The sequence below is a fragment of the Oncorhynchus mykiss genome, chromosome 3, assembly GCF_057628025.1.
Source record: "Oncorhynchus mykiss isolate SJ-2025 chromosome 3, ASM5762802v1, whole genome shotgun sequence".
Classification (NCBI taxonomy): domain Eukaryota; kingdom Metazoa; phylum Chordata; class Actinopteri; order Salmoniformes; family Salmonidae; genus Oncorhynchus; species Oncorhynchus mykiss.
In genome coordinates, this window is record NC_143024.1 from 24476335 (window position 1) to 24490429 (window position 14095).

The 14095-nt window shown below is 44.3% G+C and overlaps 1 protein-coding gene across 1 annotated transcript in view; it reads left to right on the forward strand.

The window, feature by feature from the left end:
- The first annotated feature begins 2248 nt into the window (after positions 1-2248).
- Positions 2249-14095, forward strand: part of LOC118945979 (ETS domain-containing transcription factor ERF-like) — a 42721-nt gene continuing 30874 nt past the window's right edge. The window contains exon 1 of the mRNA XM_036969629.2: positions 2249-2388. The gene's annotated coding sequence lies outside the window, so the exon portion shown is untranslated. The remainder of the gene's footprint in view (positions 2389-14095) is intronic.

The window sequence follows — 14095 nt, forward strand, 5'->3', positions numbered from 1 at the left end:
TCTACTATGAGTTGCTGAGTTCAAGGCTTAAATTAAAGTTGTCTTAATTTTAATAGACTATAGACCTACTCTTCTAATCGTATATTGGTTTGCATTGCTATTACTATGATATAGACGTGACAATGGTGATGACAATGCTGTGCATATGGAATAATGATAAGAGCCTAATAATACATTTAATTTAATTCAGCGTCAATTACGAAAAATAGTGTACAGAAATAGTTAAGTGTCGATTTGTATCCATGATAAAAGGAAGGCAGAAAGCTTGGTTAAGGATATTTTTGATAGACTAAATGTCCGAAATTGTGAAAGTAAAAAAATAACAAAAATTCACTGCACTCTCATTCAATGAAAAATATTTTATAATTCAATGTATATTGTTTACTTAGAAAGTTACATTCTTTCTATATATTTTTGTTTTGTCTTGGTTTAATTTTTGCAGTGTTTAGGTGGAAGTGTCAAACCTCGTTTTCTCTCATCTCCAAACTGACCATTAATTTAATTATATCCGCGGTTTGTGCCGCCTCTTCCCGGTTGCCTCGATCTTTCTCTTGTCAATATTTGGTAGAAATATTTCCGACATTAAATGGCATTTGGGGAAATCTCTCCTCACATCCCTCACCCTCACCCTGCCCTCCCTCCCCCTCATCTTGAGGTTGGGCTTGAAGTTCTTCCCCTGTCCAATTAGGCTACATTTGTTATAAGCTATCGGGTATTTTAGTTTAAGTTGTTTCTAACTTAATTCGAATCGATTAAATAAGTTAATAATAATAACAACAATTTCTCACATTTTGGTAGGCCTATTTGTGTGCCGTTTTGGCAAACACGTAGGCTATATTATTGTTATTATTAGTAGTAGTAGTAGTAGTAGTAGGCTAGTAGTATTATTAGTATTGTTCCCTTTTAATATATTGCAATAATGACAGATGTAATTGTTACAACGTTAAAACGGTATTTTACAAAATAATCAATTCTAATCCCATGACTTTCTGGTACAAAACTAAAAGGCATACAACAAAGGCATACAACAATATAATATGTCGACAAGGAACTCCAAAATGAACGATTACATTTTAAATATATTATAATAATTCAATTATCAATTTAAAGTATGTCGCCTACAAAATGCCTGCACATGCAGGTGTCCAAAAAGTCTGTGACATCGAGTTGCCGTGTTGCCTGGCTTTAACGTGACCTGTTGAGGTCAATATCGTCATGTTAATCAATCCACTGAGGGAAAATGCATAATCTGACATTTCTCCACTTCTAAATGTAGAATTTTCCTGGATAATCTCTTGATAATGTTCCCATACGCACCGTTACACCTTACACCTTACCTTTTGGATACACACAGAGGAAGGATAATATATTTAAATTCAGGAAATGCATTTGTAGAATTAAAGCAAATTTAGAAAGTCAACCATTTGCCCATGAATAGCACCGCTATTCACCTTCTCATTTAGTTCAGGCTCGGTACCAGTGTTTTGAAAGCCTCGTAGTTGAATGTTGCTTCTCAACCACAATCAACTTTCTAATGCTAATTGCGCCATGAAATATTCGGGGTAAAATGCCTAGGCCTACTTGGAAATGAGCGCCGTGTGGTTTGATTTCTGAAAACGTTATTATCCTTAATGTCTTGCATCTGGAAGCTAATTTGGTATGATCGAAGTGCAGCTAGTTAGTGCGGTCAATACAGAGTCGAGGAAGGCAAGCGCCCTATCGATAGTGTATGAGACGCTAGGAGGCCCACTTCAGTGATGATGCGCAGCATTCAATTCCAGGGAATACTCGTTGCCTGAGCCAGTAGGCTACCCCTGTTTCATCTCACCAGTCCACCCGTCTCCTCTCCTCTCGCCATGACAGTCAAGAGTAAATAAGGTGATTGATCGGATGGGTGGAGTGGTTCCACCTGTCATTGTGCTCTTCTGTGATGTAGAGGCTGAAGTGGCCCTCCCGGACACAACTCAAGTCCCAGGGACGGTTCTATTCAACTGGAAGAAAGCACGAATATCTTCCACTTGTCATGTGTTTGATTATTTCTTCCCCAAGAGTGTCTTCTCTTTTGGGGAAGCACTAGGCCATGATGAGGCAAATTCATAGCCAACACGACGTGGTGTTTGTGTTTGACGTGGTTATAGGGCCAACAATAGGCTACATACGGAATTAACCTTAACTCGTTTATTAAATTAAATACATATTTAAATGGGTTGAATCACAAATAAATTGAACGAAACTATTCATTTTTTAGTGTAACATCACTACGCGGGACTTCCTTCGTCTCTCCGTCCGGAACCAGCGCAGTCCAAAGAGGTCCAGTTCAGTGGGGTGTTTGGAGTTCGGGCTTCGGCCTCAGGTGCATCTCTGAGGCGGGGCGACGCGGGAGTCCAGGTTGGTGGCAGCCCGCTCCATTGATGACAATATCCCTTCTAGCTTTTCAGTTAGGACTACTGTCTCTCACTAACTGAATGTATTTACCAATGTTTATCCGAACGGAATCATGCTTTTTATGTTTAAACTTTTTGGTTTATTATTCAACTATAAATAAGACCAAAATCCAAAATAGACCTATTGACAATACTTGTTATCATGTCAATAAAACATTATAGCTAAGCACCGCAAAAAGTCAAAGTACAATATTTTCTCATTATAATTGAACCAATGTGACTGGACCTCATACTGAATGGGTTTCACAATGCCCTTTGAGCTTTGATCAGCACTGTCTGTCTAAAGTGATAAGCTCAATAATGAATAAAAGCAAAGTTATCGAAGCCATTTTGTTTCGTATGTTATAAGAGAAAAACGTAGTTCTCTTGACCTGATTGTATAATGCAATATGGGTAGCAAAGCTCACAATACCTATAACCTCTCTTTAATGCGTACAGTTATCCCCATACATACTGCACCTATAGGACAATTGAAGGACTATTCAGTCCCTCTCCCTGTGTCTCTCTTCCTACCCGTTCCCCCCCCCCCCCCCCCGTCCCCATCTCCTCAACCCCCCCCCACACTTTCCCTCATCTCTTTCCCCTCGCCCCCCTACCCCTGTCCCCTCTCCCCGGCACACCTGGTAACTACAAACTTGTACACAATAATAACAGCGAGATGTATCCATCTATCTCTCTCTCTATCTGGCCTGTCTGCAGTTAGTGGAGTGGCTGAGAGACTCGCAGGAGTGAAAGGTCAGTTAATCGATGGCACACAATTTGACAAATCCCAGCGACTCTTATCATCCACATGGCGTTTAGGGCCAAAGGAGAGGAGAACCGCAGAGATAAATGTTTAATCCTGACTGGAGAAAGAGAGGAAGAGGAGAGAGCGAGTGAGGGAGGCAGAGAGAAAGAGAGGGGTGGAGAGAGAAAGCGGGAGGCAGAGAGGGAAGGAGGGAGAGGGAGGGATGTAGAGAGAGGGGGGGAGATATAGGGAGAGAAGGAGCGAGAGAGAGAGAGAGAGAGAGAGATAGGGAGGGATGTAGAGAGAGGGGGGGAGAAGGAGAGTGAGAGGGAGGGATGTAGAGAGAGGGGGGAGATATAGGGAGAGAAGGAGCGAGAGAGAGAGATAGGGAGAGGGAGGGATGTAGAGAGAGGGGGGAGATATAGGGAGAGAAGGAGCGAGAGAGAGAGATAGGGAAGGAGGGAGAGGGAGGGATGTAGAGAGAGGGGGGGAGAGAGAGAAAATAGAAAAGTAAACGGGTTACAGCCAAATGGGCGTTGAAGTTGTAAGTGGAGGGACATAGCCACATGGACATAGCCACGTGGACATAGCCACGTGGACATCTCTACTTCTACATTATATTCACACAGATAAAGTTAATTGATTCATGCTCTTTCAATATGTTTCCTGGATTCATTCTGGACAGTAAGAGTATACTTAGAAGTTGTAATGGTTTTGACCTTATTTTTGGCAGCTTGTGTAAACTTAGTAGAGAGTTAACATACAGTGGTATTATCTCACAGCTATGTCTGTCCCCCAATGTGTACAGTTGAGAAAAACAAACCTTGTATGATTGGCAGATTTCTGAGGCAGTAGGATGTTAGTCCAACAATAAGACCGAGCAACAAAGAGGAAAATGAGTTTTAGAACACAAAGCTAGTCGGAGACTTTTCTTCATTTAAAAAAAAAAGTGGCAGTGGTTTAGAAATGGACCCACTTTCTCTGTCCTCACGCCCTTGAGAAGAATGTCTGAACTATAGCATGGCCTCAGTTGATTAACCTTCTGCTCTTTGAAAGGACTTAATGAAATTGCTCAACCCAAGTTCATTTTATTTTGGGGGTTTCTTTCGCTGAGTCATAATTATCGCTTTGACAGTGATGTCAAAAAACGTTAATGCTTTGGTGGACTTTTCTAATGGACAATCCTTATGCGTGAAATGCATACTGCTCTTTCTATCCAGACATTGACACAGACAGACAGATGGACTGATGGTGGAGAGAATAGAGTAAGAGAGACTGAGAGATGGCATAGAAAGACAGATGGTTGGAGAGGAAAGAACAAGAGACCGCGGATAGAAAGACAGACAGACAGACACAGCGAGAGACAAAGAGCAGACCATCCACCAGACACACTGACTTCCAGACTGTGCTACTGTGTGTGACTGAGGGAGCTGCTTGGCCGAGCATCCAGACACACGCTCATGTCCCTTCCCGCCGTCTCAATACGAGCTCAATGTCATTCGATTGAGATTAGTCGCACTGGCATGACAGCAGATCCCTAGTATTGCCAAAGCACTTAGGAGGCAATGACAGGCCCACATCGATGAGTGCTAACACACACACACTCCAACATGCCATGCAGGCAAGACAGACAGTGAGAGAGAAGGAGAAATAAGGAGAGAGGGAAAGAGGGAGAGAGAGCTCATAACTGGCAAAACATCAACAACTGGCAAAACATCAACGACTGTCAAGAAGAAGCAGTGGGCAAGAACTGTAAAGAGTGTAAAATAAATGTTAAGGGTGTTGGAGAAAAGATGAGGTGGGTGGGGTAAGATGGGTGACTCAGACAGAGAGAGAGGAGGTGGGTGGGGTAAGATGGGTGACTCAGACAGACAGAGAGAGAGGAGGTGGGTGGGGTAAGATGGGTGACTCAGTAAGAGAGAGATGAGGTGAGTGGGGTAAGATGGGTGACTCAGACAGAGAGAGATGAGGTGAGTGGGGTAAGATGGGTGACTCAGACAGAGAGAGATGAGGTGAGTGGGGTAAGATGGGGGACTCAGACAGAGAGAGATCAGGTGAGAGGGGTAAGATTGGTGACTCAGTAAGAGTGACTCAGAGGGAGAGAGGATGAAGACGAGTGTATACAAGTGATGTACGGGAAGTGGGGAGATTTACTAGAAGAGAGATTATTAAGTCAACATGTCCTGGGTCAGTCATTAATCCGATTTAACAGCAATTAAGGTGAGACTGATTCCTTCCTAGAGAGGAGGGGGAATCACAGAGGGAGGAGAATTAGAGGTGGTAGGTGGGAAGGGGAAGCAGCTTTACTGGCAGTATCAGTCAGTACTCCTCCACAGATGGAGCAACCATAACAAGTTCACCCAAGCAACCACCACACCCCACATAATACAGCTCTATTCTCAATAGTCAGCTATAATCAAAACTATGACCTTGTAAACAGGCGGTAGACATAGGCCGGGATTCAACCCTTTGTCCTCAATGCAGGTTGTAAAGGCAATGTCACTGCGTCCACATTCATGGTAAACTCTGCATATGTTGAATCCCGGTCTTCCATCTAATACAGTGATGTAGGAGGTGGAGGGGGAATCTCTTTCCACTGAAGGTGAGAAAGAGGAGAGCAGAGAGGAGGGTAACTCCGGTGCATATAGATGAAATGTAGGCCCTTTTCCCCCTCTCCTTCCTCCTTCCCCCTCTCCACCCTCAGCCCCCAGCCGTCGTGCTCTGCTCTCTGGGTTCGGTTGTTCCAGATGTGTATCGGGTGCTGGGGTGGACAGAGGGCCCCGTCGTCCCTGTAGCATTGGTGCGTCTATTGGGAGATTGTGGTCCTGATAGCTCTCCCGTCTGACATATACACAACAGAACATAAATCACACACACACATTATCTCTCAGGCTCCTTGTGTCTATCTGTGTTACTCACAGTCTTAATGAGAAAGTTGTTGGCTTTAATTGGATTGGGTTGCATGATGTTTGAGATTTAAATGAAGTTGTACCATTATTTACCATCCTTAAAACAATCGTAACACACCATTAGGGCTCCACAGAATGGCCAGCGCATTGAGATATACAGGGTTCTCATTCCCATTCTATGGGTATACATTCTATCCTATGGGCCACCCAGTCCATGTATGATACCCCCAGTAGCAGTGCGTGGGGTAAAATCACTGGAGAAGCCAATCCAGAAAAAAATCATTTTACAACCTCTGTGTTGTGATAATTCTGTTGTTTGTTCTATAATCTGTTAGTTCATATGCCTTGACACCGTGATATACTATAGACCTATAGCCGAGACAATAGGAAGACACAGTGGCAGAATAAATTCAACCGCACATTTGTTTCATTACAAAATCAGAGAGCAACATCTGTCCGGTGAAGTCCACAAAGCATATTGCATTTAACAAACAGTTACATGACCTACAGCAGGGTCAATCAAGTTAATATTTCTGACCTTTTCGAACTACTGAACAACTATTGATTTAGAACAGTGGAGTTACTGCAGGTCCCAAAGAAAACAGGAGCTTCCACTATTCCAGCACCATTTACACTTCAACATTTCAACATCCTCAAATCACCGATGCTTAGTCTAATACAGTTGCACCTAACAGATTCCCGAAACAATTTAGTCCAATCAACATAAGCTAAATATCGTGTGTGTGTGTTTCATATTGCCTAAACGGTCTATGACTGTCATGTAGTAATGTTATATGCTTTAAGTTGTTGTTGTTCTAGGCTACCTGGCTAAAAAACTTGCTTGCTAGCCTAACTTCCTTTCATGGGCTACGATGTGGTAGGCCAGCTAGTTAACATTAGCAAACTACATGTAGTAGTTACATGTTGAACTTCTATCCTCTTAGGCCAGGGGTACAATGTATGAATTTATAGTTGATCAGAATGGCCGTTATAATCATTAGCCAGTATAGAGAATTTAAGTAAAACCACAAGTCCAAATCCATATCTCCATCCATGGCTAATTTAGGAAAGGGTCGGTTTTAGCTAGCTAGCTAGCCACCGGAGGACAACAACACAATGAGATGCAACAATTCAACTTTTTCTGTCAATGTGGTCTAAGGCACTACATCTCAGTGCAAGAGGCGTCACTACAGTCACTTGATCTGAATCCAGGCTGTATTACATCTGGCCATGATTGGGAGTCCCATAGGGTGGCGCACAATTGGTCCAGGTTCGGCCGGGGTAGGCTGTCATTGTAAATAAGAATTTGTTCTTAACTGACTTGCCTAGTTAAATAAAGGGTAAATAAAATAAAAATTCCCTTGCCAGTTTTTTTTTTGGTGCATCAGAACCATTCACAGTTGAGCTCACTTAGTTTAGCTGAATGGCTAATATTTTATATATTTTGTATCAAGGCTTATTGGCTTCCCTTTCTTGTTACAATGTCATACTCTTTCTGACCAGACAGCATCAGATAGATATGCTACACATACTGAGACAGAGGAGTGCTGTTTTGTTTGCTCAGATGCTTTCTCTGGTGAGATACATTCAGCCTCTTGCGAATTGAAGGAAATGTATGCAACACAGCGAGATGAAAGATAGTATGTTGTTTTTCTTTTTTGGGGGAAGGCTGGCTTCCCTTGGCATCCATGAAAACACACCACTGGATACCCCAGATAGAGAGAGCATTACATTTGGCCTGTGTTGACAGAGGGAGGTTGTATTGACTGGCTCTTGCAGGGGAGGCGTGTCCCCAGCCCTGTCTCCAAACCATTTGTGGCGTTTAATACACTGTAGCAGAGGTCTCCCTAACTTGTACACTGCATGCAGCAGCCGTAGGAATCAATATGCACTAGTCTAGACTGAAACGGAGCATCTGACACAGAGTGAAAGAGGGAGTGAGGATGAGAGAGAACGAGGGAGGAAGAGGGAGAGAGAAATAGGAAAGGATATACAGGGAAAGGTCAGAGGAATCCAGGGAGATACAGAAAGGAGACAAAAGAAGAGGAAATTATCAGAGACATGGTTTGAAAATGCATGGAGCCAAAGAGAGGAGAGAGAGAGAGAAAGAGAGAGGGATGGATGGAGAGGGGGTGGAGTTGGAGAGCCGTAGATAGTGAAAGAGAGACAACAAGAGAGCGCCGTCAGTGGCTGAAAGAGACATTAAGCCAAAAGAAACAGGGATGGAGACCCCGAAAAGAGGAAGACAAGGACACAGAAGAGGATACACACAGGAAGAAAAAAAGACATAAGAGAAAGAGAAGGGCGGGAGAGAAATAGAGACAGAGGGAGAGGAAGAGAGGGAGAGAGCAGAGGAAGAGCACGAGAGAGGGGAGAAAAACAGAGAGAGGGGGGTAAAATTTCCATCAGGTTTTCAATTGGGTTGGATCAATAGTGTATTAGAGCTCACCTTGACCCTGTCTCTCCCCCTTCTCCCTGGCCCCCTTCTCCCTGGGCCAGCACACAGGCCAAGCTACTCTCCCTCACAGCAGGGGGCGGAGAAGGGGAGAGATTGCATTACGGCCTCCTTTTCTTGGACCAAAGTGGCAGAAAATGGCACAATAAAAAGAGGGATAGAGGACAGAACAAAAGAGAAACAGAAAGAGGAAAAGTGAGGGAGAGGGAAAGAGAGTTGTGGGGTGGAGGTGGTCCATACTGGTTGTTGTGTGTGTTGGCAGACAGTGACTATACATGAGGAGATCTGACTGAGGGACATATAGGCAACAGAGACCATGCATGGGAAATGAAAGCACTGTGGCCATATAGGCTGCAGCTGGTTCTATTTAGGAAAACAGATACATGTGTACTCTGATGCACTGTTCTTTACATTGGGACTGTACAACCTTCACTATATGGCACCATTCTGTTGTATAGGGTTTTGTCTTTACTCTTTTGGACCTCCTGTTGTATTGTGTCTCATAGGTTGATTTATTACATATGGTCTCCATGACATGAATATAATGTTGAGCCAAAAAGCAGTTGATTTGTTGTCCAGACATTATTTTCCATCTTTACATTGTGAGTTTCTGAATCTTAGTTTGGCCTGACAAACGCACATACACGTACGTGCGCTCACACACACACGCTCACACACACACCACATCACAACACGAGGACACAGTACTTCACATCATTTCAGGGGACAGAAGCAGGGGCAGAGGGAGCGAGGGGATGGGGAGAGGTTGAATGAAAAAAATTGATCCGGGAATTTAGCATTTAGACACAGTTTACAAAGCGATATAGAGGGGAGGCGCGGGAGCAGAGGGGAATATAGGGGGAGGACACTTAACTTTACAATAGGTCAGCTTTGCCCAATTGACTAACTGTAACCCCGGCGTAGGTTAGGATGTACTGTAAATACCTGCGTGGTGTAAAATCATTTCAGAAGTGTTTTTGTTTTATAGAATTTAACTAAAACGACAGGATGCTCGGGGGAAGTTGGCAGGTATTTTTTGTAGAATCTCAGTTTGTTCCCGTTAACTTACCCATATGGAAACTAGCCTTTTTCACTCGTTCCCGTTTAAACTATTCCATTATATAGATTTGTTGTTATTGTAAATAGATGCAGACCACTTCTCAATAAAGGTTTATAAGGAGAAACCAGCCACTAACCTCCCCACATTTCCTAATGTTGTTCCCATTGTCACCCATCCACACTTGGGTGCACATGTACATGCAGGGACTCTCAACAACACATTGTCCCTCTTGCCGAGGGGGAAAAAATAGGGGAAAAAAGGAGAGAAAAGAAATCGATCGCCGGGGATAGCGGTGCGCGTCGGAGGATCGTATCTTGTCAAAATAATATATTACCCTCATCCCCGGCTGATCGATGCGGTGGATTAGGGACGGAGGGCTCCCTCTCCCCTCTTTCTCCCTCTCTTCCTCCCCGGCGCTCCGTGCAGTTTAATATTTACCTTCGTGAAAGAGCGGCGGTGACGGCGCTCACCCCTAATTGATTCCGACACTTGGGGCTCTCTGTTTGGGCTGCTGATGAGAGAGGGAGGGGTTTAGAGAGGGAGGGGTTTAGAGAGAGCGAGAGGTGTAAAACATCAAATGGACAAAAAATGAAATGAAAATACCTACAACGAAACAAAATACATTCTGAAGATTGACAGCAGTGACTGAATGGAAAAAAGAAAGGATCTGAGAGAGGTCATAATCAGATGAGCTCCTGCATTTCTTTAAAAATGATAGTTTTAGAGTTAGCGTTAGATAAACTTGAAAGGCTATTATTCCAACGCTATACAGCAAATGCTCTGGAAAACTGAAAATTACCATCCAATGAACAGTGTCAAAGACCTTCATCTCTCCCGAGCCCGTACGTGAGTTGTAGCGATGAGACAAGATAGTAGCTACTTCGTGGATACCATGAAATTGGGGAGAAAAAGGGGTAAAAATAATAATTTAGCATTCAGTCCTTATAAACTTGGCTTTTGAAAATAAATAATAGACTAAACATTACTCACTTAGTAATGAACAGTGGCAGCTTCTGAGGCCTCTACATTTGGTTGGAGTAGACTGTGCGACTCTCCTGCATTGTTGGGCTAAAGCCTGAATGCTAAATTATTATTTTTACCCCTTTTTCTCCCCAATTTCATGGTATCCACGAAGTAGCTACTATCTTGTCTCATCGCTACAACTCACGTACGGGCTCGGGAGAGATGAAGGTTGAAAGTCATGCACCAACCCAACCAAGCCGCACTTATCACAGCGAGCATCCAACCCGGAAGAAACACCATGCACCTGGCAACCTGCACCCTACCAGCCAAACCCTCCCTAACAACGCAAGGCCAATTGTGCGTCGCCCCACGGACCTCCCGGTCGCGGCCGGTTTAGACAGAGCCTGGGCGCGAACCCAGAGTCTCTGGTGGCACAGCTGGCGCTGCAGTACAGCGCCCTTAACCACTGCGCCACCCAGGAGGCCCAAGGCTGCCAAGCTTGATACAACACTAATTAGCACTGAGGTGTCAAAGCCCTTTAGCCCAACAATGGCAGGAGAGTCGCACAGTCTACTCCAACCAAATGGAGAGGCCTCAGAAGCTGCCTACCACTGTTCAGAGGTAATAAATATACACTACCCTGTGTATGTAAATAATGATAAGGCAAGAAAAGATCACAAAATTAAGCTTTGTATGGATAATCAAGAAACACTTTTTGCTGACTATTATAAAAATGGGAACATCAGCAACCTCATCTTCCACACAAACCATCCCCTGGCATGGCACAGAGCTATATTAGCACACTACCCCTCTGTTAAAAGGAGGGGGGGTGTTAACGAGGGGTGGAAACTCAGGATACTAGACAACGAGGACTCTGAGTCAGCTAATATAAATCTCTATAAGTCTGGAACAGTATTGCTACAGGGCAACCCCAAACAGTTTCAGTTGGACTTTCACCTAATCAAAGAAGTATCCCAGCAGGAGAAGCTCTCCCTTGAGATAGATACCCCCGCCCTGAGCGGGTCTTAACAGACCTCTTCATTATATAACCCCACAGACGAACAACCCCAAGTGGAAAGTCAACCTCCCAGCTCAGAGTACTACCCCCTCATTGAAAGGAAGGATACATTTACCCAGCTGGAGGTAAGGCAGGTGGAGCTGGAACAGGAAGTGATTACACTTCAGTCAGCACAGACTCGGACAACAATCCAGCACAACAACACCCCCTTAACCAGACCCGGAGAGCTGGAGGTAGAGAGAGACATATCTGCACTCTGGACTGTGGTGAGACAACTTCAACAATATAAGAAGCAAGAGCAGGAGAAGAACAGAACACTAGAGGAGAGGATCAGACTGCTTGAGGGGAGGGTGAGGGGGATGGCGTGTGACAGAGAACAATCCACTAGAGAGGTGGCCACCCTGGCAGAGAAGCCAGCAGAACCACACAACTCAGCTCCCGACAAAAGTCTCGACACCACAGCAGAACAGTCCACACCAGACCCTGACCATAGCGTTGAGATCACAACAGAACAGACAAATGAAGAACCCCAAGCCCAGGGGATCTCACTCCCTCTGAGCACCCCTCTGTCAGCCACCCTGATAGCCCTCCTGACAAACCACCCACACCCACTGAGGACATACACAAGACACAGATTGTACTCCTTATGGACTCAAATGGGAAATATATAGAAGAAAATAAACTTTTTCCCAAAAGCAGTGTGTCTAAACTTTGGTATCCAAACACCCAGCGCTCCCTAGACCTTCTGTCTGAGGACCAACTAGGTTCACCTAGCCACATAATAATACACATAGGCACAAATGACCTGAGAACACAGCAGGAAAGGGTGGCCACAGCACTGAAGGGAGTGATTGAAAAAGCTACTTTCCCCAATGCACAAGTGGTCTCCACCCTGCTACCATGAAAAAACTTCCACCCTGCTACCATACAGCGGGGGTAAACACAATAATTTCCTGTGACTGTGCCTCAAAACCAAATGTTTACCTGGCCCACCACTCCACCCTGGACTTGAACAGCCTTTATGACCAGGTCCACCTATACAAGGCAGCAGTGCCCACCTTCGCCCGGACTCTAAAGGACATCGCTCTCAAACGCAGCCCCAACACTTCACACAGGAGCAACAGATCAACAGACACCCCGCTCAGACCAGCGAGACGCTCTCCCAGACCTGCGGGACCCCCCTTGGACCTAGAGAACACATGCCGAGAGGACCTACATCCACACCACAACACCACCAGCCACATCCACACCCCACCCCAACCAATTGGACACTTTATGGAACACAAAGCCTTCACTATCTCATGCTGGAATATCCCAGGCCTGAGGGCATCTGCCTTTGGCTTAAAGAGCAGGAACCTGGACTTCATCAAAGTAATCGGAAATATAGACATTGTCATTCTGCAAGAAACCTGGTATAGAGGAGACGGACCCACGGGTTGCCCTCTAGGTTACAGAGAGCTGGTAATCCCATCCACCAAACTACCAGGTGTGAAACAGCAAAGGGACTCAGGGGGTATGTTAATTTGGTATAGAGCAGACCTAACTTACATTTAATGGAGTATCAAAACAGGAACCATTTACATTTGGCCAGAAATTCAAAAGGAAATGATATTAACAAAGAAAGATGTCCTCCTGTGTACTACCTATATCCCCCCCACTAGAATCCCCATACTTTAATGAAGACAGCTTCTCCATCCTGGAGGGGGAAATCAATCATTTCCAGGCCCAGGGACATGTACTGGTCTGTGGTGACCTACACGCCAGAACCGGACAAGAACCTGACACCTTCAGCACACAGGGGTACAAACACTTGCTTGGAGGTGACAGCATTCCCTCCCCCATATGCCCCCCTAGGCACAACTATGACAATATAACCAACAAAAATGTGTCACAACTCCTGCAGCTCTGTCGCACGTTGGGTACGTACATAGTCAATGGTAGGCTTCGAGGGGACTCCTATGGTAGATACACCTATAGCTCATCTCTTGGCAGTAGTACTGTAGACTACTTTACACGAAACCAAACAACAACACAAATAAATATCTATCCAAAATGGAGATGTATGGGTAAACCACTTCTCCAATCTTTTTGGCTCTATAACAAAGAACCATCAGCAAAAATATATACATGATCAAATAGAAATCTTAGAATCAACTATTAAATACTACCAGAACACACTGGATTCTCCTATTACCTTGAATGAACTACAGGACAAAATAAAAACCCTCGAACCTAAAAAGGCCTGTGGCGTTGATGGTATCCTCAATGAAATGATAAAATATACAGACAACAAATTCCATTTGGCTATACTTAAACTCTTTAACATCATCCTCTTCCCCAATATTTGGAACCAAGGACTGATCACCCCAATCCACAAAAGTGGAGACAAATTTGACCCCAATAACTACCGTGGGATATGCGTCAACAGCAACCTTGCTGCATTATCATTAACAGCAGACTCGTACATTTCCTCAGTGAAAACAATGTACTGAGCAAATGTCAAATTGGCTTTTTACCAA